Source organism: Lepus europaeus, chromosome X, assembly GCF_033115175.1.
Source record: "Lepus europaeus isolate LE1 chromosome X, mLepTim1.pri, whole genome shotgun sequence".
Lineage (NCBI taxonomy): Eukaryota > Metazoa > Chordata > Mammalia > Lagomorpha > Leporidae > Lepus > Lepus europaeus.
In genome coordinates, this window is record NC_084850.1 from 98,799,898 (window position 1) to 98,823,219 (window position 23,322).

The following is a 23,322-nucleotide window of genomic DNA, read 5'->3' on the forward strand; positions in this document are numbered from 1 at the left end:
GAAGTCTCCTCCGTTAGAAACAAAGAAAGCAATGTCTAAATCCAAAATATGAGACATTCTATAGAAATAATGACTTTCATGGTCTTATTTAAAGGGGAGCTATAGAAGAACTTTATAGGAAAAGAGATTTGAGAGAAAAATACCCAGTGGCAATAAATGGCCCTTGTTTGGAAACCAGCTTAGTGAAGCTACCCTTGAAAAGACATCTTTTGGCCGGCACCGCGGCTCACTAGGCTAATCCTCCGCCTTGCGGCGCCGGCACACCGGGTTCTAGTCCCGGTCGGGGCACCGATCCTGTCCCGGTTGCCCCTCTTCCAGGCCAGCTCTCTGCTGTGGCCCGGGAGTGCAGTGGAGGATGGCCCAAGTCCTTGGGCCCTGCACCCCATGGGAGACCAGGAGAAGCACCTGGCTCCTGCCATCGGATCAGCGCGGTGCGCCGGCCGCAGCGCGCCAACCGCGGCGGCCATTGGAGGGTGAACCAACGGCAAAAGGAAGACCTTTCTCTCTGTCTCTGTCTCTCACTGTCCACTCTGCCTGTCAAAAAAAAAAAAAAAGACATCTTTCAATGAGAATTCCAAAACATTAAAGAAAGAAATAGGGGCCGGCACCGTGGCTCAAAAGGCTAATCCTCCACCTGCGGCACCAGCACACCGGGTTCTAGTCCCGGTCGGGGCTTCGGATTCTGTCCCGGTCGCTCCTCTTCCTGTCCAGCTCTCTGCTGTGGTCCGGGAAAGTAGTGGAGGATGGCCCAAGTGCTTGGGCCCTGCACCCGCATGGGAGACCAGGAGAAGTACCTGGCTCCTGGCTTCAGAACAGCATGGTGCACCAGCTGCAGCAGCCATTGGGGAGTGAACCAACGGAAAAAGGAAGACCTTTCTCTCTGTCTCTCTCTTTCACTGTCCACTCTGTCTATCAAAAACAAAAACAAAAAAGAAAAAAGAAAGAAAGAAATAGAAGATACAAAAAATGGAAAAATCTTCCATGTTCATGGATTGGAAAAATCAATATCATCAAAATGTCCATTCTTCCAAAAGCAATTTACAGATTCAATGTGATATAAATCAAAATACCAGACATTCTTCTCAGATCCAGAAGAAATGATGCTGAAATTCATATGGAAACACAAGAGACCTCGAATAGCTAAAGCAATCTTACACAACACAAACAAAGCCAGAGGCATCACAATACCAGATTTCAAGACATACTACAAGGCAGTTATAATTAAAACAGCGTGGCATTGGTACAAAAACAGATGGATAGACCAATGAACAGAATAGAAACACGAAAAATCAATCCAAGCATCTACAAGCATCTTATATTTGACCAAGGAGCTAAAACCAGTCCCTGGAGCAAGGACAGTCTCTTCAACAAATGGTGCTGGGAAAACATGCAGGAGTATAAAGCAGGACCCGTACCTTACACCTTACATGAAAATCCATTCAAAATGGACTAAAGATGTAAATCTATGATCTGATACCATCAAATTACTAGAGAGCATTGGGGAAACCCTGCAAGACATTGCAGGGCATTCACACAGGCAAAGATTTCTTGGAAAAGACCCCAGAGGCACAGGCAATCAAAGCCAAAATCAACAAATGGGATTACATCAAATTGTGACGCTTCTGTACTGCAAAAGAAAACACTCAGGAAAGTGAAGAGGCAACCAACAGAATGTGAAAAATTATTTTCAAACTATGTAACTGATAAAGGATTAATAACCAGAATATATAAAGAGATCAAGAAACTCCCCAACAACTAAACAAACAACCCAGTTAAGAGATAGCCAAAGATCAAACAGACATTTTCCAAAAGAGGAAATCCAAATGGCCAACAGACACATGAAAAAATGCTCAGGATTACTAGCCATCAGGAAAACGCAAATCAATGAGAGGAGCTAACTCTGTTGTGCAGTAGATTAATCCTCTACCTGCGGCGCTGGCATTCCATATGGGCGTCGGTTCTAGTCCCAGCTGTTCCTCTTCCAATCCAGCTCTCTGCTGATGGCCTGGGAAAGCAGTAGAAGATGGCCCAAGTCCTTGGGCCCCTGCACCCACCTGGGTGACCTGGAGGGAGCTCCTGGCTCTTGACTTTAGATCAGCCCAGCTCTGGCTGTCACCACCATTTGGGGAGTGAACCAGTGGATGGAAGACCTTTCTCTCTGTCTCTCCCTCTCACTGTCTGTAACTCTACCTGACAAATAAATAAAATAAAATATAAAAAAAAACCACAATGAGGTTTTACCTCATACCAGTTAGAATGGCTTTCATACAGAAGTCAACAAACAACAAATGTTGGCAAGGATGTCAGGGAAAAGGTACCCTAATCCACTGTTGGTGAGAATGTAAACTGGTAAAACCACTATGGAAGACAGCATGGAAATACCTTAGAAATCTGAATACAGACCTACCATATGACCCAGCCATTCCACTCCTGGGAATTTACCCAAAGGAAATGAAATCAGCAAATAAAAGAATTATCTGCACTCCCATGTTTATTTCAGCTCAATTCACAATAGCTAAGACATGGAATCAACCTAAAACCTATTTTTAAATCACTTTCATAAATCAGTATCCATAAAATTTTTAAAGACCCTTTGTATTTCCCACCTTGAACATATTTGAAAATTTATGTAATAAAAGAAAACACACAGAAGCCAAAGTGAAAAAGCTCCTACTACTAGACTAGACAATCTGACCTATAGAGGAAATAAGCACAGTAACATAATATAGAGTACTAAATACATAAATATTAACAAGTTTAACAAAATAAAAAACAATACCCATAAAATCTCAAAAAGTAACATATTAATCTAGACTAGAAAATGGTTTTTCAGCAGCAGCTATAAAAGGCTTCTTAAGGATAAAAGTTTTCAAAGATTAGGAATTAGATGGTGTCAGAGAAATAGTGTTAATTTTCTTTGGTGAGATAACTAATTATTTATAAAATGTTCCTAATGTTAGGAGATGAATGTTACAATATTTATGCCATAATATGTACTCCCCAAATTGATTTATTAAATGGCATCTCAAAGTACTGTGAAGAATTTCTGTGGAAATTGACAAGCTAATTGTAAAATGCATATGGAAATCAAAAGACCAAGCATAATTAAGGCATTATATGAAAAAAGCAATTAAAGCTGGAGGATGTGCATGATCATACATAAACTGTAAAATTACCTTAATTAACAGAGTGGTATTCATACAAGGATAGACAAACTGAACTGAGCACAATGTAGAGCCAGACTTCAATATGTAATTCAGTAATTTTTTATGAAAAAGCTTATACTACAAATGGGAAAAATGACTGTTTCAATAAGTGGTTTGAGACTAACTGGATGGTTATTTCAATAAAAAAAAATGGGCCATTACATATACCTATATGGACAACATATTAAAATATCAATTACAAAAAGACTATAAATATAAATATGAGAAATTAAGCAATAACATAGGAAAGTATCTCCATGACCTTAGGAAAAACAAAGATCTATCTCAGGCAGGACAAAAGAGAAATAACCGAGGCCAGCGCTGTGGCGTAGCAGGTAAAAGCCACCACTTGCAGTGCCGGCATCCCATGAGGGCGCCGGTTTGAGTCCCGACTGCTCCTCTTTCGACCCAGCTCTCTGCTATGGCCTGGTAAAGCAGTGGAAGATGGCCCAAGCCCTTGGGCCCCTGCACCCACGTAGGAGACCTAGAAGAAGCTCCAGGCTCCTGGCTTCAGATGGGTGCAGCTCCGGCCATTGTGGCCATTTGGGGAGTGAACCAGCGGATGGAAGACCCCCCCCTTCTCTCTCTCTCTCTGTTCCTCTCCTTCTCTCTCTGCATAACTCTTTCAAGTAAAATAAATAAATCTTAAAAAAAAAAAAAAACAGAAGTAGCCATAAAGGGGAAAAAGGATTAATTTAATAATATCAAAATTGAATTATTCAGTTTACCAAGGAGCCATTAAGACTGAAAATGCAAGCCACTGAGGTTTTCAATACAAATATCCAATTCTGCATTCACATTCTTAATACAGAAAAAGCTACAAATCAGTAAGCCAAAGGACTTGAACAGGCACCTCATAAATGATATCCAAACGACTAACAAACATATGGACTGGTTCGTTTATGTCATCAGAAACACAAAGTAAAATCACAATGAGACACCATTCACAACCACTAGAATGGCTACTTTTTTCTTAAAAAAGGAAAGACGATGACGTGAACTCTTAAAAATTTGTTAGGAGTGTTTCAATACAATCACTTTGGAAAACTGGCAGTGTCTACTAAAGCTAACCATATGCATACTAATTAGGCAATTCTACTCAAATATATTCTCAACAGAAATGTTTACACATATAATGAAAAGACACAAACTAGAATCTTCACAGTACTATTTCCAAGCCAAAAAGTGAAACAACCATAATGCTTATCTACAATAACAGTGCTACCTCTACTGTGATACATTCAAATCATGGAACACTGTATAACAATGAAAATGAAGGAATTAGTTCTATAGTCAGTAACACAGATGAATCTCAAAAATAAAATGTTAAACCAAATTATTCAGACAGAAAAAATTCATACAAAACATATTATTACGTTTTTATATATTTTAAAAACAGGCAAAATTATTATTTGGTGACAAAAGCCACGACTGTAATTGATCTGGAGTTGTGGCAAGTAGGGAACACAGTCAAGTTCTTTTAAATACTGATGATATTCATTTCTCAATCATGATGCTGATTACACATACACGGGTATGTTCACTTTCTGGAAAATGTTGAGTTGTATAATTAGGTTATGTGCACTTTTTTGCATGTATTAAGTTTACTAAAAAATAATGCCTGTAAGTCTCAAATGGTTTCATCAAAATAGAAAGATCAAAAAACATATGAGTCAGGGCCAGCGCTGTGACACAGCAGGTTAATGCCCAGGCCTAAAGCACCGGCATCTCATATGGGCGCCGGTTTGAGACCTGGCTGCTCCACTTCCGATCCAGTTCTCTGCTAGGGCCTGGGAAAGCAGTAGAAGATGGCCCAAGTCATTGGGCTCCTGCACCCACATGGGAGACCGGGAGGAAGCTCCTGGCTCCTGGCTTCAGATCGGCGCAGCTCTGGCCGTTGTGGCCATCTGGGGAGTGAACCAGTGGATGGAAGACCTCTCTCTGTCTCTCCTCTCTCTTTGTAACTCTGACTTTCAAGTAAATAAATAAATCTTTTAAAAAAAATGAGTCGATGTACAGACGGATAAATGGTTGAACAGACAAAGCAAGTGAGCAAATGAGCTAATATGGCAAATGTTAACAATCGCTGAGGGGCTGGTGTAAAAGTAAAGTAGGCACAGTAAAGTAGGTTAGGCTGAGACTTGAACCGGCGCCCATATGAGAGGCCACAGCTTCAGGCCAGGGCGTTAACTCGCTGCGCCACAGTGCTGGCCCCTCAAATACATCTTTAAAAGAATAATTGCTGGGGGCCGGTGCTGTGGTGTAGCAGGTAGCACCACCACCTACTGTGCCAGCATCCCATAAGGGCACCGGTTCCGGTACTGGCTGTTCCACTTCCAATCCAGCTCTCTGCTATGGCCTGAGAAAGCAGTGGAAGATGGCCCAAGTTCTTGGGTTCCTGCACGAGTGTGGGAGACCCAGAGAAGGCTCCTGGCTTGGGATCAGCGCAGCTCCAGCCACTGCGGCCAATTGGGGAGTGAACCAGCGGATAGATCTCTCTCTCTCTGCCTCTCCTTTTCTCTCTGTGTAACTCGGACTTTCAAATAAATAAATAAATCTTTAAAAAGAAGAATAATTGCTAACTCTAGGTTCAAAGTATGAGTGCTCATTGTACTCTTCTTTCGATTTCTGCTTGTTTAAATCTTTATTAAAAATGAGTAGAGTCATATTTCATGGCTCCTAATATTTATCAACTAGCATGTAATCCAAGTACATGATACTCCTATCTATGACAGGAAGTTTCCAAAAACTGGAATTTCTGCACACAGATTATGTCTTATAAAACAATAAAATAGTCTGTATATTTTTGTATTTCTCATTAATAGAGATATAGAGAGAATCTGACCAGGACTAAGTGTTTGACGGACTTTAAATGCATGAAATATAGCAGTTTAGCAAGTTATTCTAGACCTCTGGGTTTTGGTTTTATCATCAGCGAAATGACAACAATGACTAATGACCTTAGAGAGCAATTATGAACATTAGTGGAGAAACTATATTTAAAAGTTTGTCTCTTACTGACAAGCACTGAATTAATTTCAAATTACCACACCAAACATCTAAGGGCAAAATATTATGAACAAACAGTGGTAACAGCAATCAAAAAGGTAGGTAAATATTACTATAGGATAGCACACAATGCACCAGGAATAAACAAACTGGGGGTTAGGTGGGGCTAGAGATATAGATACAGCCTCCTTCCTAAAGGGACTGTTAAGTGACAATTCATCTCAATGGTAGCAAGAATCTAGCCAGGTGGAAGAGAATACAGGGAATTGTGATGGATTGAGTTATTTGAGTTGGCAGTGCTGAATTAAAGTTATGCAGCAAAGTGGCCACTAGAGGACCACAGGGATGGCAAAAGATTTGTAGGAAGCAGAGTAAATGACAAATGAGAGATCACAGCATGAAAGTATTTTTTTCCCAATAATAATCTGCATAATTTGTATCCTCATTTCCTTCAGGTCTGTACTGAAATGCCACTCTACCAGAGAGGGCTCCCTGACCATCTTATCTAAAACATTACAGCTCGCCCCCATCACAATTTATTTTATAGAAGTGGTGCCTTGAAAAAGTTCCTGGAAAAGGAAATTAAAAGATAATGCCTATTTCTGTGAACTTTTTGAAGATCTCTGCATTCATTTATTGTCTCTCAGCTATAACATCTACTTTTGTTTTGTATTGTTGTATTTCCCGTTCTGAGAACACTGTCTGACATATAAGCTATTCAGCACAAAAAAAAAAAATCAAATGGATGGGTGCACAGTGGGTTGAAAACAGTGTGAAAGACATATAAATGTTGCAAAATAATGTGAATAAAGAGACATTTGCTAATACCGTTTTAAAAGTTCCTATGTGTTCTGCTGTCATGAAATCCACCTCATTGTTTATTCTATCTAAGTGAACTGAAATTCTATCTGCCCTAGAAAAGGGAGTCATCGCCCATTCTGTCAAACACATGAGTTACAGGAGGAGGAAGAAGTTAACTGCTGAGGAGAACTTTGGCTAAATTCCTCCTAAAGCCTGACAAAAACCCTGTCCTTACCACAAATTTAATGTTCATATGGGTAAAGAAAAGCGAATAAATTCAGTTGATATTCTTCCAAGATAAATTTTGCATAACACATGGAACAGAAAAATACACCTCACATTTCAAGACACAAAGAGACAAAATTCCCATTGCAACGGGCAGACTATATAAAAATCATAAAGTGAGCCTAGGAAACCATCTTTAAAAAAACCTGCCAGCTTTACTGTTCAATGTTGCCCCTAGAGACCAGAAAAGGATTTGTATAATAAAGTTAACTGGTGAAGTAATAAACTGAGGTTGGACCTCAAGCTTGTCAATCACTTCTCCTCTAAGAATGGTTTTACGGGAGATGGGAAAGCTTCCATCTCTAAAGCTGACACCAACGTATACGCAAAACCCATTATGTTTGCTCCTCCAAAACTTTGGGAGTTCTGTCCTCTGCCAACATTAGAAAAAAAAAACCACAATCAATCAGTCAATCAATACAAACACTTAGAGGGTTGAAACCAGTGCAATAATAACTAAATGGCGCATAATTTTGTTGAGAGAAATAAATAAATAGACAGACATAATTTGAACAAGTCCCGATGCCTTCTTCAGGCTCTAAAATTTCTGCTTCTTTTCTTTTCTTTTTTCTTTTTTTTTAAGAACAAGAAAAGCAAACTCGACATTTGAGACATACTTGCTTTTGGAAAATGTATAACCCAATGGCCTCTGCAGGGGAGAGACAGTAAAGACCGAAAGGCAGCAAAGGGAGTAAAATAAGAGTTTTCAAAAAGTTCGTGGAAAATGCATATTATGGGTGGGGGGACCTACGAATCAAATTTGTGTACCAAAATAACTGCATCTTTTAATTTCATATTCCTGGAACTTTCTGAAGTTCCCTTCGTTCTGGGATGGAAAGAGAAGAAAGGAAGAATGTCCGCTGAGAGGATAGGAAGGGGCTCGCCAAGGGTCTGGGGCTAAAAGGGCACCGGGCGGAAGCTGCGGATTAGTGGAAGAGAGATTTGTGGGACAGGGAACAACCAGAAATACCGGAGAAAAGGACCCGGGATAAAGAGGGGACGTGAAGCATGACCAGAAGTCGGGAGGATAAAAGAACCACGAAAGTCAGAAGCGAGGGTGGGGGCAGGGGGCGGGTGCCGGCCTCCCTTCCCCTGAGGAGGAGGAGAGGAGATGGTGAGGCGATCAGAACCACAGGCGTCAGAAGCATCCTTCACACGCTGTACTCTGAGAATGAATATACCTTGTTTCCACCTCATGCTGAGGCCAGAAGCAACGTTTCCCCGAAGGGAGCAGGATTTATTTGTGAGAATTATCAGTCCCCTTCTTTACACTTACCTTGACGAAGAAGGCAGCGACGATGGCGTGACCGGAAGTGCTTTCCTCTTTTGTTTGGCGGAAGCTTTGGCTTCTGCCGCTGCCACCCCTACTCCCTTCCCTCCAGGCAACTTCCTGTGCCTCTCTAGCAAGCGCTGGGATGCTTTATCTCATTAGCTCCCAGATGAGAAGTTGGGTAATGATGTAAAGGGCCCAGGACAGGGAATCAGTAAATTTCTGCAAATTCTGTCTCTAATCATTTCAGAAACTACAGTATCTCTACCAAATCCCACTTCTTCAGTTTGTCGTGTTGCCTTAGAAACAGTCCCCTTTACCTTACTCCTTTTATTCAGACTTCATTATCAATGGCTTGGATGTCTACAGTTACATACTTAACCATACTGATTTAATGTTTTCTGGGGCAGCAATTTGGAAAATTGGAAAATTTAGAAAATTTATTTTTATCAGCTTTTTAAAAAATAATATGTATTTGGGGCCGGTACTGTGGCATAGCAGGTTAAAACCCTGGCCGGAAGCACCGGCATCCCATATGGGTGCCAGTTCAAGTCCTGGTTGCTCCACTTCTGATCCAACTCTATGCTACAGCCTGGGAAAGCAGTAGAAGATGGCCCAAGTCCTTGGGCCTCTGCACCTGCCTGGGAGACCCGGAGGAAGCTCCTGGCTCCTGGCTTCAGATCGGCTCAGCTCCAACCGTTGCAGCCATTTGGGGAATGAACCAGCGGAGGGGAGAACCTCTCTCTCTCTCTCTCTCTCTCTCTCTCTCTCTCTCTCTCTCTCTGCCTCTGCCTCCCTCTGTAACTCTCTTTCAAATTAATAAAATAAAAAATTTTTAAAAATAATATGTATTTGTCTTCATCTGAAAGGGAGTGAGAGTTCTTTCATTCTTAGATGCCCACAGCACTCCATCCCAGCTACACTAGGTGGAAGCCAGGATCCAAAGGAATTCCATCCAAATTTCCTACGTGGGTGACAGGGATCCTATGTGGGTGACTTGAGTCATCACATGCTGCCTCACAAGCTGTGTACCAATAGAAAATTGGATCAGAAGCAGAGATGCAACTTGAACCCAGACCCTCCATACAGGATGCCAGTGTCCCAAGGAGTGTCCACACCTCCCAGCCACAACTCCTGCCCCTTATTAGCTTTTGTAAAAAATGTGATTACTGAATTTTGTCAGAGTGGTATCCAGAGAATTAGCATATTCAAATTTCTAAATAAAAATGGACTCATTCAGAAAGCACCCTATTATACTTACTTCCTAAGAAAAGGAAGACAATGACATCCAAAAAAAGTTTCAATAGTAAAAGTAGCCTTTACTCTGATTAAAGACCTTCAGAACAAGTTCAATATTGAATTACTTACTGCTGTTTCTTCCAGAAAACTTGTCTGGGTAGAAAATCTGCACACAGTTTTCTTTTGTAATCATTTTCAGTTAATCCATAACTATATTCTGAGCACCTACTATGTCCCAAACCTTGCACCCAGAGACACAGAACTAAGAGCCCACAGCTTAGGATCTGAAGGTGACATTAAAACACATAAAATTTATGACAAAATAGGTATTTACCAATGTTTGTTGAAGGAATAAATGACAAAATGTGTTCAGTGAAGAAAATGACCAGGACTAATACAAGAGATCTTTGCTTTCACTGGTATTTTTACAACTGGCTTCAGCAATTTGACTCACATTTTCTTATTCAACCAACAGATTTTGAACACTCACTTGCATCAAGGTTCCATGTTGAATAAATGATTGGATGGAAGCAAGGGAAGAAATGCAGAGGAATTGAAGTGCAGTGTGAAAAGAACAGTGATGACAGATAAGATTTGTTAAAAAAGGGCAAAGAGCGAAGGATCTTGGATGTCATGTGATGGAGTTTGGGCTTAATAATGAAGAAGACTTTTAAGCAAGAAAGTGTATGGTAATGTTTGCAAGCTAGATTATAGGAAATGGATTATACTGGTGCAATTTTGGAGGCAGAGAAGTTGGTTTACAGGCTACTGAGATAATCAATGAATAAATACAGGAAGTTATAAGCTTACACTTTTAGTAATTGTATTTGGAATTTGGAGAAAAATAGGCGTTGTATTATTACAAATCCAGAGGCATTGAAATCTTAACATTTTTACTTGACTCCTTCCTTTTCAAGTAGTTTGCTTAAATAGCAAATATTTATTGAGCAGTGAATATGTTCCATTCCTCAAGGATAAAGCAGTAACCAAATGGACAGAAATGTCTATCCTCGTAGGAATTATATTCTTGTGTCCTGTGATAAACTATTTAAAACAATACATGCTGAAAGATGACAAAGACTGTGAAGAAGCAAAACAGGTAAGATAGCAATGTAAGTGAGTGGGCATTTCCACTTTAGAAGGACTCTGAGAAAGAGAGATGTATGAGCAACATTTGCAGACTTTGTCCACTTCCCTCAGTCATCAACATCACTATCTTAGTTCTGACCCTCCACATTTGTCCCCAAATCCCAATTCCTTAGTATTGTGTACAAAACCTTTGTTAGCCTCTCCCCCCCATATTTCTCTCGCTCTCACTCTCGCTCTCGCTCTCTCTTTTTCTCTTTCTCTTTCTCTTTCTCCTTACTTTTTATAGCTCCTAACTCTAAGTCTTAGAAAGTGCTTATAAGTTGAAAAATACATCAGCATCTCTTATGTTTGTTCTTTCACAGTATGGTAACATTTCATTTTTTTCACAAAAGCTTGCTTAACTATCCCTTCCACTGCTTAACCCAAACCAGACAACTACTCTTCTGCATCTGTCATCTTATTCTGAACATTTTCTTTCATTTACTCAACATTTTTTGGTAAACTGCAGTGTGGCTGTCACTGTTCAAAGCAAAAAAGATACAATCATAAACAATGGAGTGAAAAAAATTCTTCTGCTTTTAGAATTTACATTTTAGTGAATACCAGCAATAAACAAATTAACCTAACGAATATGTAACTTATAAAGCATCAGTGTTTAACTGGGTGCTCATTAGAATAACTAGAAAAGCTTCTGTCTTTATTTTGCTTTCAGTACCAATGTCTGGTCTCCCTCGGCTCCTTAGGGATGAAGTCAAGTGTGCACGTGTGCACCCACACACATACATATGCACACACAGTTTTATAAACTGCTTAAGGTGTCTCCAATGCACAAAAGAGATTGAAAACTAATGTGCATTAGGCTGACCTTGGGGAAAAGGAAATGATCCTAAAAGGACGTCTGAAAAGCTAGAAAGAATTGAGAGAAAATAAAATAATAATCATGCAATCTGAAAAAGTGTGGTAGGTATAAAATCAATAATGAGGCTTGAGTTGTGAGGTTAAAGAAAAAAATAATTAAAAGCTTATGAATGAAATTACTACATAACTCAGGAGGAGATGGAGATCAGAATTAACTTGGGAGAGGGGTTAATATATTTATCAAGTTCAGACATTGTTAAATAATCACAATAAATTTCCAAAAATAACCACTAAATTATCAGAAGGATGAGAAGAATATAGAAAAAGGAAAAACTGCATAAATTCAAACCAGCGAAAGATAAAATTGAATAAGAAAAATTTCTATCAATGCAAACTGAGACATATCCTATAGGGAAAGAAAAACATATGGATTGATGAGTAGTAGTAACCTCTGCCACAAAGATGAAAGACAGAGGAGTGTCTCGTAGTCAAAAGGAATTTAATGGTAATTATCTTGATCAGAGGTTCAGAAATGACTCAAGAGTGTTCATGATAGTACTGTTTCAATAATTTACAAATACATTACATGTATTGTTTTGTATGTATTATATATTACAATGAAAAGATAAAGAATAATTTTAAAAATAAAAAATTACCCAAAAGGGAGACAAAATTTAAGTACAATGAAAACTTTCCACCTTATACCTGGTTTCCCACCACTCAACTGCCTCTCCTTAGGCAACATATTATTTATTTTATTTATTATTTTGAAGATACTTGTATACATAAAATTAATACATATATGTATACATTTCATATTTTTACCAAATGGAAGCATATGACACAAACTATTGTGCACCATGACTTTTTTACTTAGCTATATATGTAAGCATTCTTTTCACATTGATACATAAAAGTGCTCCTCATTTTGTTAAACTAACATAAGGTAAGTGACATCTTTTGATGTATACAGTTCTATCAGTGTTAACACATGTATAGATACATGTAACCACACCACCATCGAGATATATTTTATTATTTTAGGTTTTATTTATTTATTTGAAAGTCAGAGTTACAGAGAGGCAGAGGCACAGAGAAAGAGAGAGAGACAGAGAGAGGTCTTCCATCCACTGTTTCACTCCCCAAATGACTGCAGCTGGAGCTGGGCCAATCCCAAGCCAGGATCCAGGAGCTTCTTCCAGGTCTCCCACATGGGTGCAGGGGCCCAAGGACTTGGGCCATCCTCTACTGCTTTCCCAGGCCATAGCAGAGAGCAGGATCAGAAGTGGAGTGGCCAGGTCTCAAACCAGTGCCCATGTGGGATGTCAGCACTGCAGGAGGCAACTTTAACTGCTACACCACAGCGCTGGCCCCAGTGCTCATCCATTTTAGTCACACAGTCCTTTCCACCTCTAAAATATGAGCAAAGACTGCTCTGTTCCCTGTCAGCCTAGTTTTGTCTTTCTAAAATGTCATATGAATGGAAGCATACAGTAGGTAACCTTTTCAAATAGGTTTCTTTTACTTAGGATAATGTCTTTGAGACTGAATTTGTTACATGTATTAACCATTCCATTAGTTTTTACTTCTGAATAATATTTCATCATATGTATGTATCACAGATTGTTTATCCATTCACACACTGAAAAACACTCATGTAGTTTCCAGCTTTTAGATATGATGAAAAAGCAGCTACTGCATTCATATACAGGTTTTCACATGAATATAAGTTTTAATTTTTTGGAAGTAAGATTGCTGGTAAATAATATGGCATATGGATTTTTAATTTTATAAGAAATTGCCAAAATATTTTCCAAAATTTGTATCATTTTGCATTCCCAGTAGTTCTTACTGCTCTATATTTTTGCCAACTTGATAATCTTTATACTTTTTTTTGACAGGCAGAATTAGACGGTGAGAGAGAGAGACAGAGAGAAAGGTCTTCCTTCCGTTGATTCACCCCCCAAATGGCCGCTGCGGCCAGCGCGCTGCAGCCGGTCCGAAGCCAGGAGCCAGGTGCTTCCTCCTGGTCTCCCATGAGGGTGCAGGGTCCAAGCACTTGGGCCATCCTCCACTGCCTTCCCGGGCCACAGCAGAGAGCTGGACTGGAAGAGGAGCAATTGGGACAGAATCTGGCGCCCCAACCGGGACTAGCACCCCGGGTACCGGCGCCGCAGGCAGAGGATTAACCACTGAGCCACAGTGCCAGCCAATCTTTATACTTTTTAACAAAGTTATTTATTTATTGGAAGGACAGAGTTACACAGAGAGAAAGGGAGATACACATAGAGACAAAAAGAGAATGATCTTCCATCCACTGGTTCACTCTCCAAAAGGCCACAGCAGCCCTGGCTGGCCCAGGTGATGCCAGGAGCCAGGATCTGCATCCCGGTCTCCCACATGGGTGGCAGAGGCCCAATCACTTGGGTTATCCTCTGTTGCCTTCCCAAGTGCATTAACAGGAGCTGGATTGGAAGTGGAGCAGCTAGGATTTGAACTGGCATTCATATTAGATGCTAGCATCACTGGTAGTGGCTTAACCCGCTGCACCACAATGCCAACTCCAATACTTCTTTTTAAGATTTTATTTATTAATTTGAGAGAGAGATTTACAGACAGTGAGAGGGAGAGACAGAGAGAAAGGTCTTCCATCCGCTGACTCATTCCCCAAATGGCCACAATGGCAGGAGCTGCACCAATCTGAAACCAGGATCCAGGAGCTTCTTCTGGGTCTCCCATGTGGGTGCAGGGGCCCAGGCACTTGGGCCATCTTCCACTGCTTTCCCAGACCATAAACAGGGAGCTGGATCAGACAAGGAGCAGCTGGCACTAGAACCAGCACCCATATGGGATGCCGGTGCTGCAGGTGGAGGATTAACCTACTGTACTACAGAGCTGACACCCCCCCACCATACTTTTTATGTTAGCCATTACAACAGGTGTGTAGCAGAATCTATTTGTGGTTTTAGTATATACATCATTTGTTGAAAGGACTATTATTTCTCCATTGGAGTTGCAACATAGCAAAGATCTACTTGTGAGTACTCTTTTTTCCCATGAACAATGTATCATACCTCCACTAATACCACACTGTCTTAATCTCAAATAGTATGATTCTTCCAAATTTATTGTTTGTTTTCAAAATTGTTTTAGCTATCCTAACTCCTTTGGTTTTCCCTATAAATTATGGAATAAGCTTTTCTATATCTACAAAAATATCCAGTTGTGATGTTGGTTGCAATTGTGTTAAATCTATAGATTAACTTAGAGAAAACTGTCACCTAATTATGGAGACTCTATCAACCCATGTCACTCAATGTCTCTCAATTTCTTTCAATTTTGTTTGATTTTTAATTAGTGCTTTGTAGTTTACAACATGCAAATCATATACTTTTTTAGTAAATTTATTCCTGTTTCTCATTTTTGAGCTACTATAAATTGTGTTGCTTTGGTTTTACTTTCCGTAGTTTCTTCTTTTAAAAAAACTTTCTATTTATCTGAAAAGTAGAAAGACTTACATACAGAAATATTTTCCATCCACTGATTCACTTCCCAATTGCCCACAACAGCCAGTGCTGGGCCAGGCAAAAACCAGGAGTCTGCAAATCCATCTGGGTATCTCATGTGAGTGCCAGGCCCAGGTAATTGAGCCCTCACCTGCTGCTTCCATGGTGCATTAGCAGGAGGCTGAATTGGAAGCAAAGTAGCTGGGACTTGAATCAGCACTCCGATATGGGATGCAGACATCTCAAGCTGAAGCTTCACCAACTATGCCATAATGCCTGCCCCAAGACAAGGACATTTAAATAAACATTATAACTGTATACTGTATGTTCAAAAAATTATGTAGATAAATGGAAGATATGAAAAATTTCCAAATAAACACTGAAATCTATCAGATGAAAAAATGTAATAGGTAAAACTAATGGCAGGTTAGACATTGCAAAAGGAGAGATTAGCATATTTGAAGACATAGCAATATAAACAATCTAAAACAAAATAGAAGAATGAAAAAATAAATTCTTAAAAAATGAACAATACAAATGAACTCTGAGCCAAGTTCAAATGACTAATAGATGGGTATTTGGAGTCTCTAAAAGAGAAAGGGGAGGGGAGACAGAAAGAAATGAAGAAATAACAGCTGAAAATTTCCAAATTTGATGAAAACTATAAACTCACAGAATCAAGAAGATAAATGAATCCCAAACACAAGCAAAACAAAGAAAACTACACCAATGCACACTATACTCAAATTGCTTGAAATCAGCAAAGAAGAAAAAAATCTGAAAGGCAGCCAGAGACAAAAGGTATATTGTATACAGAGGAGCAAAGATAATAACATCAGATTTCTCATGGAAACAATATGAGGAGTATAATAAGCGTAAGGACAGCAGAGAAACATATTTAACATATTGAAAGAAAGAAAAATGTCAAGGTAAAATTCTCTATCTGGCAAGAATATCTTTCAAAAAACTTAGCTTAAAAAAAAGACATTTTCCAGGCATACAAAAGCTGAAATAATCCATTACTGGCAGATCTGTACTGTAAGAAATGTTGAAGATCATCTTTCACGCAGAAGGAAAATAAAACCAGATGGAAATCTGAAAATCTACACAAAGGAGCAAAGAGGGCCAGCACTGGGTAACAAAAGGGATAAACATGAGAAAACATGAGAAATTTTTTAATATTTTTTATTAAACTTTTATTTAATGAATATAAATTTCCAAAGTATAGCTTATGGGTTACAATGGCTTCCCCCCTCCCATAGCTTCCCTCCCGCCCGCAACCCTCCCCTTTCCCGCTCCCTTTCCCCTTCAATTCATGTAAAGATTCATTTTCAATTCTCTTTGTATACAGAAGATCAGTTTAGTATATATTAGGAAAAGATTTCAACATTTTGCCCATATAGCAACATCAAGTGAAAAAACTACCATTGGATTACTAATTATAGCATTAAATAGCAATGTACAGCACATTAAAGACAGAGATCCTACATAATTTTTTTTTCAAATTAATTAATTTTCTATGCCATTTCCATTTTAACACCAAGTTGTTTTTTTTTTCATTTCCAATTCTCTTTATATACAGAAGATCACTTCAGTATATAATTAGAAAAGACCTCATCAGTCTGTGCCCACACAGAAACGCAAAGTATAAAAATACTGTTTCAGTACCAGTCATAGCATCACTTGGCTTTTTTAAAACTTGTTCAAAAATGACTTAAATTAAAATAATAATGCATTGCAAGGTTTATAACATACATAAAAGAAAATGTATGTCAACAATGGCATAAAGGCCAAGAAGTGAGCATTCCATGTTAAGAAGTGATGTAATATTGCTTGAAGATAGACTATAATAAGTTATAGAGGTAGATCATAAATCCTAGATCAAGAACTACAATAACAAAACAAAAAGTAACAGGTAATAAATTGACAAAGGAGATAAAATGGAAACGGGGGCTGGCGCTGTGATGTAGTAGGCTAAGCCTCCCCCTTAGGCGCCGGCATCCCATATGGGTGCTGGTTCATGTCCCAGGTGCTCCTCTTCTGATCCAGCTCTCTGCTAATGGCCTGGGAAGACAATGGAAGATGGCCCAAGTGCAAAGGCCCTTGCACCCATGTGGAAGACCCAGAAGAAGTTTCTGGCTCCTGGCTTCAGATCCACCTAGCTCTGTCCGTTGCAGCCATTTGGGGAGTGAACAAGTGGATAGTAGATTCATTCTGTCTCTGCCCCTCCTCTGTTTGTAACACTTCCTCTCATATAAATAAAATCTTTTAAAAATGGAATCAGAAAAATACGTGATTGAAAGAAGTCAGAAAAGAGGGAAAAGGGAACATAGAATAGATTGGACAAAAGAAAAGTAGTAGACTGAAACCAAACCACAGCAATAGTGACATTAAATGTAACTTTTCTGAACACTCCAATTTACTGTCAAAGACTGGCAGATGGGCTAACACTCAACACACAGCTATGTGCTGCCTACAAGAAATGTAGTTCTGTTTAAAAGGCACTAACAAGGTAAAAGCGAAATATATACCATGTCAACCTTAGTGGAAAGAAAGCTGGAGATATTAAATTTATGTGAAACAAAATAGAATTGGATGCAAAGAATATTGCCATGGAAAAATAATGATAAATTAGTTACTTGAAGAAGAGGACATAACTATCATAGAAGTTTACATACTCAATAAAAGGATTTCAAAATCCATGAGATAAAACCTTACAGAACTGCAAAGATACATATATATATACATAATATATATATACATATATATAAATTCACAATTATAGTCAGAGATTTCAATACTTCTCTTTCAATGAAAGCAGAAAATCAGCAAAAAGATATGAAGCAAACTTGGATAACACAGTGAACCAGCTAGATTTGACTGACATTTATAGATCCACTCTATACAGCAAAAGTAGAATACACATTATTTCAAAGTACACACAGGACACTTATTGATGTAGACCATATTCTGTAGAACAAAATGAATCTTAATAAATTTTAAAGGATTCAAGGTATGCAAGTGTATTCTCAGACAACAATGGAATTAAATTAGAATTAGATAATAGAAAGATTCTGGGAAAGCTCTACACATTTGGAAACTAAATAACAAGCTTATAAATAACTCATGGATCATAGGGTATATCAAAAGGAAATTAAAAAGTGTTTTTCAGTGAATGAAAATAAAAACACACCATATTGGAATTTGTGTGATGCTGCTAAAGATATACTTAGCAGGAAATTTATAGCTCTGGATATCTACATTAGAAAAGAAGAATCTTTCAAATCAATGACTTCATATTCCTCCTCAGGAAACTAGAAACAGAAAAGAAAATTAATCTCAAAGTAGCAGAAGAAAGGGAGTAAAAATCAAAGTGGAAATGATGTCAGAGAAAAAGCTAAAAACAAAGAAAATCGGTGAAACCAAAAGGTGTTCTGTGAGATCAATAATGTTGATAAATCTCTAATGGAGTGATAATGAAAAGAAGAAAGAAAACACAAGTGACCATTTCCTTCGAAATGGGGCAGTAATTGCTACTACTCAGTTTTGACTTATTGATATTTCTACAGGCGTGAATGAGCCCATAGAAGACATTCTCTTTGACTATGACCCTATCGGAATAAGATCAAAGTCAGCGAACTCTAAAGGCTTCCATAGCCCTGGCAACTCATGACTAGAGCCTAGGGAGATTACTGACGCCATGAACAGGAGTGTCAAATTGTTAAATCAGCAACAGGAGTCACTGTGTACTTACACCCTATGTGGGATCTGTCCCTAATGTGTCGTCTAAAGCGAAGTGATGCTATAACTAGTACTGAAACAGTATTTTTATACTTTGCGTTTCTGTGTGGGCACAAACTGATGAGGTCTTTACTAATTATATACTGAAGTGATCTTTGGTATATAAAGAGAATTGGAAATGAAAAAAAAAAAAACAACCTGGTGTTAAAATGGAAATGGCATAGAAAACTAATTAATTTGAAAAAAAAATTATGTAGGATCTCTGTCTTTAATGTGCTGTACATTGCTATTTAATGCTATAATTAGTAATCCAATGGTAGTTTTTTCACTTGATGTTGCTATATGGGCAAAATGTTGATATCTTTACCTAATATATACTAAACTGATCTTCTGTATACAAAGAGAATTGAAAATGAATCTTTACATGAATGGAAGGGGAAAGGGAGCGGGAGAGGGGAGGGTTGCGGGCGGGAGGGAAGTTGTGGGAGGGGGGAAGCCATTGTAGCCCATAAGCTATACTTTGGAAATTTGTATTCATTAAATAAAAGTTTAATAATAAAAAAAAAAATAAAAAAAAGGAAAAAAAAAAGAAGACATTCTCTGTTGCCCTGTCTTTCCAATACATAAATAATCTTTAAAAAGAGAAGTAGAAATCTTAAAAATAAATCTTGCAAGAGAAGTAGAAAAGGCAGGCCAATTTGTTACAGAGCACAGAAGTGTAGGAGCAACATAATGACAAAGTGTTTTGTGGTATCTTCCCCAAATCGATTTCCATCAAATAAAGGAATCTAGTCTCAACATTACCCACACCGTAACCTAGCAAGAACAAAAGACTCAGGTATGCTCATTTCTCCCCTGAATTGAAGTGACATAGGGAACACCACTACAGCTGATAGTAATGGCCAGGGACATCTATCAGCGATGCACTGACGATAAGAAGCCTAGGAATGTGTTCTTCCTGGGACCAGTGTTGTGGCATAGCTGGTAAAGCGGCAGCTTGCAGTGCTGGCATCCAATATGGATGCGGGTTCGAGTCTTGGCTGCTTTGCTTCCAGTCCGCTCCTTGTTAATGGCCTGGGAAAACAGCAGAAGATAGTCCAAATGGTTGGGCCTCTGCCACCTATGTGGGAGAATCCATTGAAGCTCCTGGCTCCTGGTTTTGGTCTGGGCCAGCCCTGGCCATTGTGGCTGTCTGAGGAGTGAAACAGTGGATTGAAGATCTTTCTCCCTCTCTCTCTCTGTAACTCTGGCTTTCTTAATAAATACAGCTTTTTAAAAAAAGAATGAAAAGGGGGATATCACTGTAGAACCCACATAATTAAAAAAAGTATGGACAATTTTATGTCAATTTGATAACATAGAAGAAAAGGACACATTCGTCAAAACTCACAACCTACCAAAACTCAACCAAGATAAAATACATAATTTGCTAATCTGATTGATCCAATAATCATGAAAGATATTGAATTTGTGATTCAAAAGCTGCAGAAATCCCTGCCTTTTGGAGGAATGCCATCCTGTTCCTCCTGCTTACACCAGTCTCCCAGCGTCTCACCTGAGCCATGCTGAGTTTGTACCCACTCCCTTTACATGACAAAGACAGACTTGAAAAGTGGTTAAAGAATATGAAAGGATATTCGTGGGTTAACAATAAATTCAGTTCCTGTATAGTGCCCATCTAACACTGGCCTCTGTTGACATCAGATAGGATATTCAATATTTAAAACAGACAAACTCCAACAATGTTTGCTTTGTCAAAAGACAATCCTTGAACTTGCAGAATTATTTGATTCATTTGCCTAGGTCAAGCCACCAGCTCCAGTTTTTACAAGATGTATACAAAATAACAAGCAAACTCTTCATCTAGTTAAACAAGATACTGAAAAAAAAAAGAAAAAAAAACCATAATGTACCTTGTAAACCAAGGTAACCAATTAACTAAGACGTAAATATACCTGGTTTTCATAAATTTTTTTGAGAATTGAAATTCTACAACTATTATTTTGACAGCTTCCAACTGAGAAGGTATTCAGCAATCTTTAGAAATCCAGTAGGTACTTGAAATAACTATCAATTACCTTGCTAATCCAACCTTTACAACAATTATATGGAAATCAGTCAGTACAGCAAAAGTCATTCTTATTCAGTACAATTAATCAAAGAGTTGGACAATTAAACACAAATAAAGAAATCTATTATTGTGATTTTTGAACCCACAGAAAATCTAAACAGAAATTAATTCTTTTATACCTGCCCCAAAAGAAACTGTGGAAATGTATAACGCAGACATTGAAAATTCCTTATATCAGATGTAGACTATAGCATGGAAAGGTTGCAAACTGTGAATTCTTACTGCAGAACAGACATAAATAAGAACTGTGCTTGGCAGGAAGTCTGTAAGCTACATTCAAAGATAACTCTTCTTGCATTACAAAAGCAATATATTCTAAGATTGGAATTTTTAGAAATTCTTATAAGTCAGCAAAAACAAGGAAACTGGCTATTGGAAGAAAACGTCAAGCTTAAAGAAAAGCATTTCATGACACATGAAGCTAGTAATGATATATGGAGACTTTAAAGCCATGGCTTGTATATAAACTTTTTCCAGCCGAACCAAAAATTATATGTAAAGTGAACTCTTTCCTCTGTAAAGTTCTCATATTAATGAGGCTGTGAAAGTGTTCTTGTGTTATGAAAGGCATCCTGTTCTTCAAATGCTCATTTTTGAGAAAAAGAAAGTTGGTTGGTCTGGAGAAAAAGTTTTATTACTCGATAACTTTCTAAATTCAAGTTAAAATATGGTTAATAAAAATAAGAGAACAAATATACAGACCAGAGTAGAAGTCAGGTTCAGTAATCAGTCTTAGTTCTATATTAAGAAATGGCTTCGGTAAAATACTTATCAAGGTTGAGCTTCAGTCCCTAAGCTATAAAATAGGGGCACTTACCATATCTCTAATAATCAATTTATTTTTAAAGAAATATTTTTAAAAATAATTTGAAAGAAAGAGTTGCAAAGAGAGGGAGAGACAGAGAGAAATCTTCCATCGGCTGGTCCACTCCCCAAATGGCCACAACAGCTAGGGCTGAGCAAGACAGAAACCAGGAGCCAGGAGTTTCATTCAGGCCTCCCATGTGGGTGCAGGGGTCCAAGCACTTAGGCCATCTTCTGTTGCTTTCCTAGGTGCATTAGCAGGGAGCTGGACCAGAAGTGGAGCAACCAGGACTCGAACTGGCGCAGGGGATGTGAGCATTATAGGTGGCAGCTTAATCTGCTAGGCCACAATGCTGGCCCCCAATGTATTTCTTTATAGTTATTTCATTTTCTTTTTTAAAATAAGACTTATTTTATTTGAAAGGCAAAGGGGAGTGGGGGGAGAAAGGAAGAAAGGAAGGAAGGACAGGAGGGAGGGAGGGAGAGAGACAGATGCTCCACCTGCTGGTTCACTCCTCAAATGCTCAAATGACTTCAATAGCCAGGTCTGAGCCAGGCTGAAGCCAGGAGCCAGGAGCTTATTCCAGGCCTCCCACGTGGGTGTAGGGGTCCAAGCTTTTGAGTCATCTTCCACTGCTTTCCCAGGCACATTAACAGGGAGTCGGACAGAAGTGGAGCAGCCAGGACTCAAACAGTCACCCATATGGGATGCCGGCATCATAGGTAGCAGCTTAACATGCTGCACCACAATGACAGCTCTGTAGTTATTTCCCTTTCTACTAAGATTATTTATCAGAACAGACTTTCTGTAAGATAATATACATTAGCATAATAGTATGTACTAGAATTTGATTAACTATTGAATTCTCCTCAATACTTATTGAATTTTTGCATTGTTTGACATTTTGGTTGTAGTTATATTTCTGCAATATAAATGAAAATATTACTTTTATGACTTTATTTCAGTTGAATGAAAAGAAGGAACCATTTGTTAATTCAGTTCTTAGGAGAAGTACTTTAAAATTGAAAGAATATCATTATTTCAGTACCTTGTAAGTGACTGGTCATCATAAAACATGGTCATGATAATTTAAACGTGTAGTTGGGGCCAGCATTGTGGCACAATAGGTTAAGATGCTGCCTGCAATGCTGGTAGCCCAAATGAACCTGGGTTCAAGTCTGGGCTGTTCTACATCTGATCTAGCTCCCTTCTAATAATTCACCTGGGAAAGCAGCAGAAGATGGCCCAAGTACATGGGCCTCCTGCCATCCATGTGGGAGATTCAGGCATAGTTCCAAACTCCTGGCTTCAGCCTGGCCCAGCCCTGGCCTTTGCACCAACAGATGGATGAAAGAATCTCTCTCTCTCTCTCTCTCTCTCTC

The 23,322-nt window shown here is 38.8% G+C and overlaps 1 protein-coding gene and 1 pseudogene across 1 annotated transcript in view; one reads left to right on the plus strand and one right to left on the minus strand.

Annotated features, from left to right (window-relative positions):
- Nucleotides 1-8,654, minus strand: part of MAGED1 (MAGE family member D1) — a 91,356-nt gene extending 82,702 nt beyond the window's left edge. Inside the window, exon 1 of the mRNA XM_062183775.1 lies at nt 8,578-8,654. The gene's annotated coding sequence lies outside the window, so the exon portion shown is untranslated. The remainder of the gene's footprint in view (nt 1-8,577) is intronic.
- Nucleotides 8,655-10,870: 2,216 nt separating this feature from the next.
- Nucleotides 10,871-21,582, plus strand: LOC133752792 (THAP domain-containing protein 5-like; annotated as a pseudogene).
- Nucleotides 21,583-23,322: the final 1,740 nt, after the last annotated feature.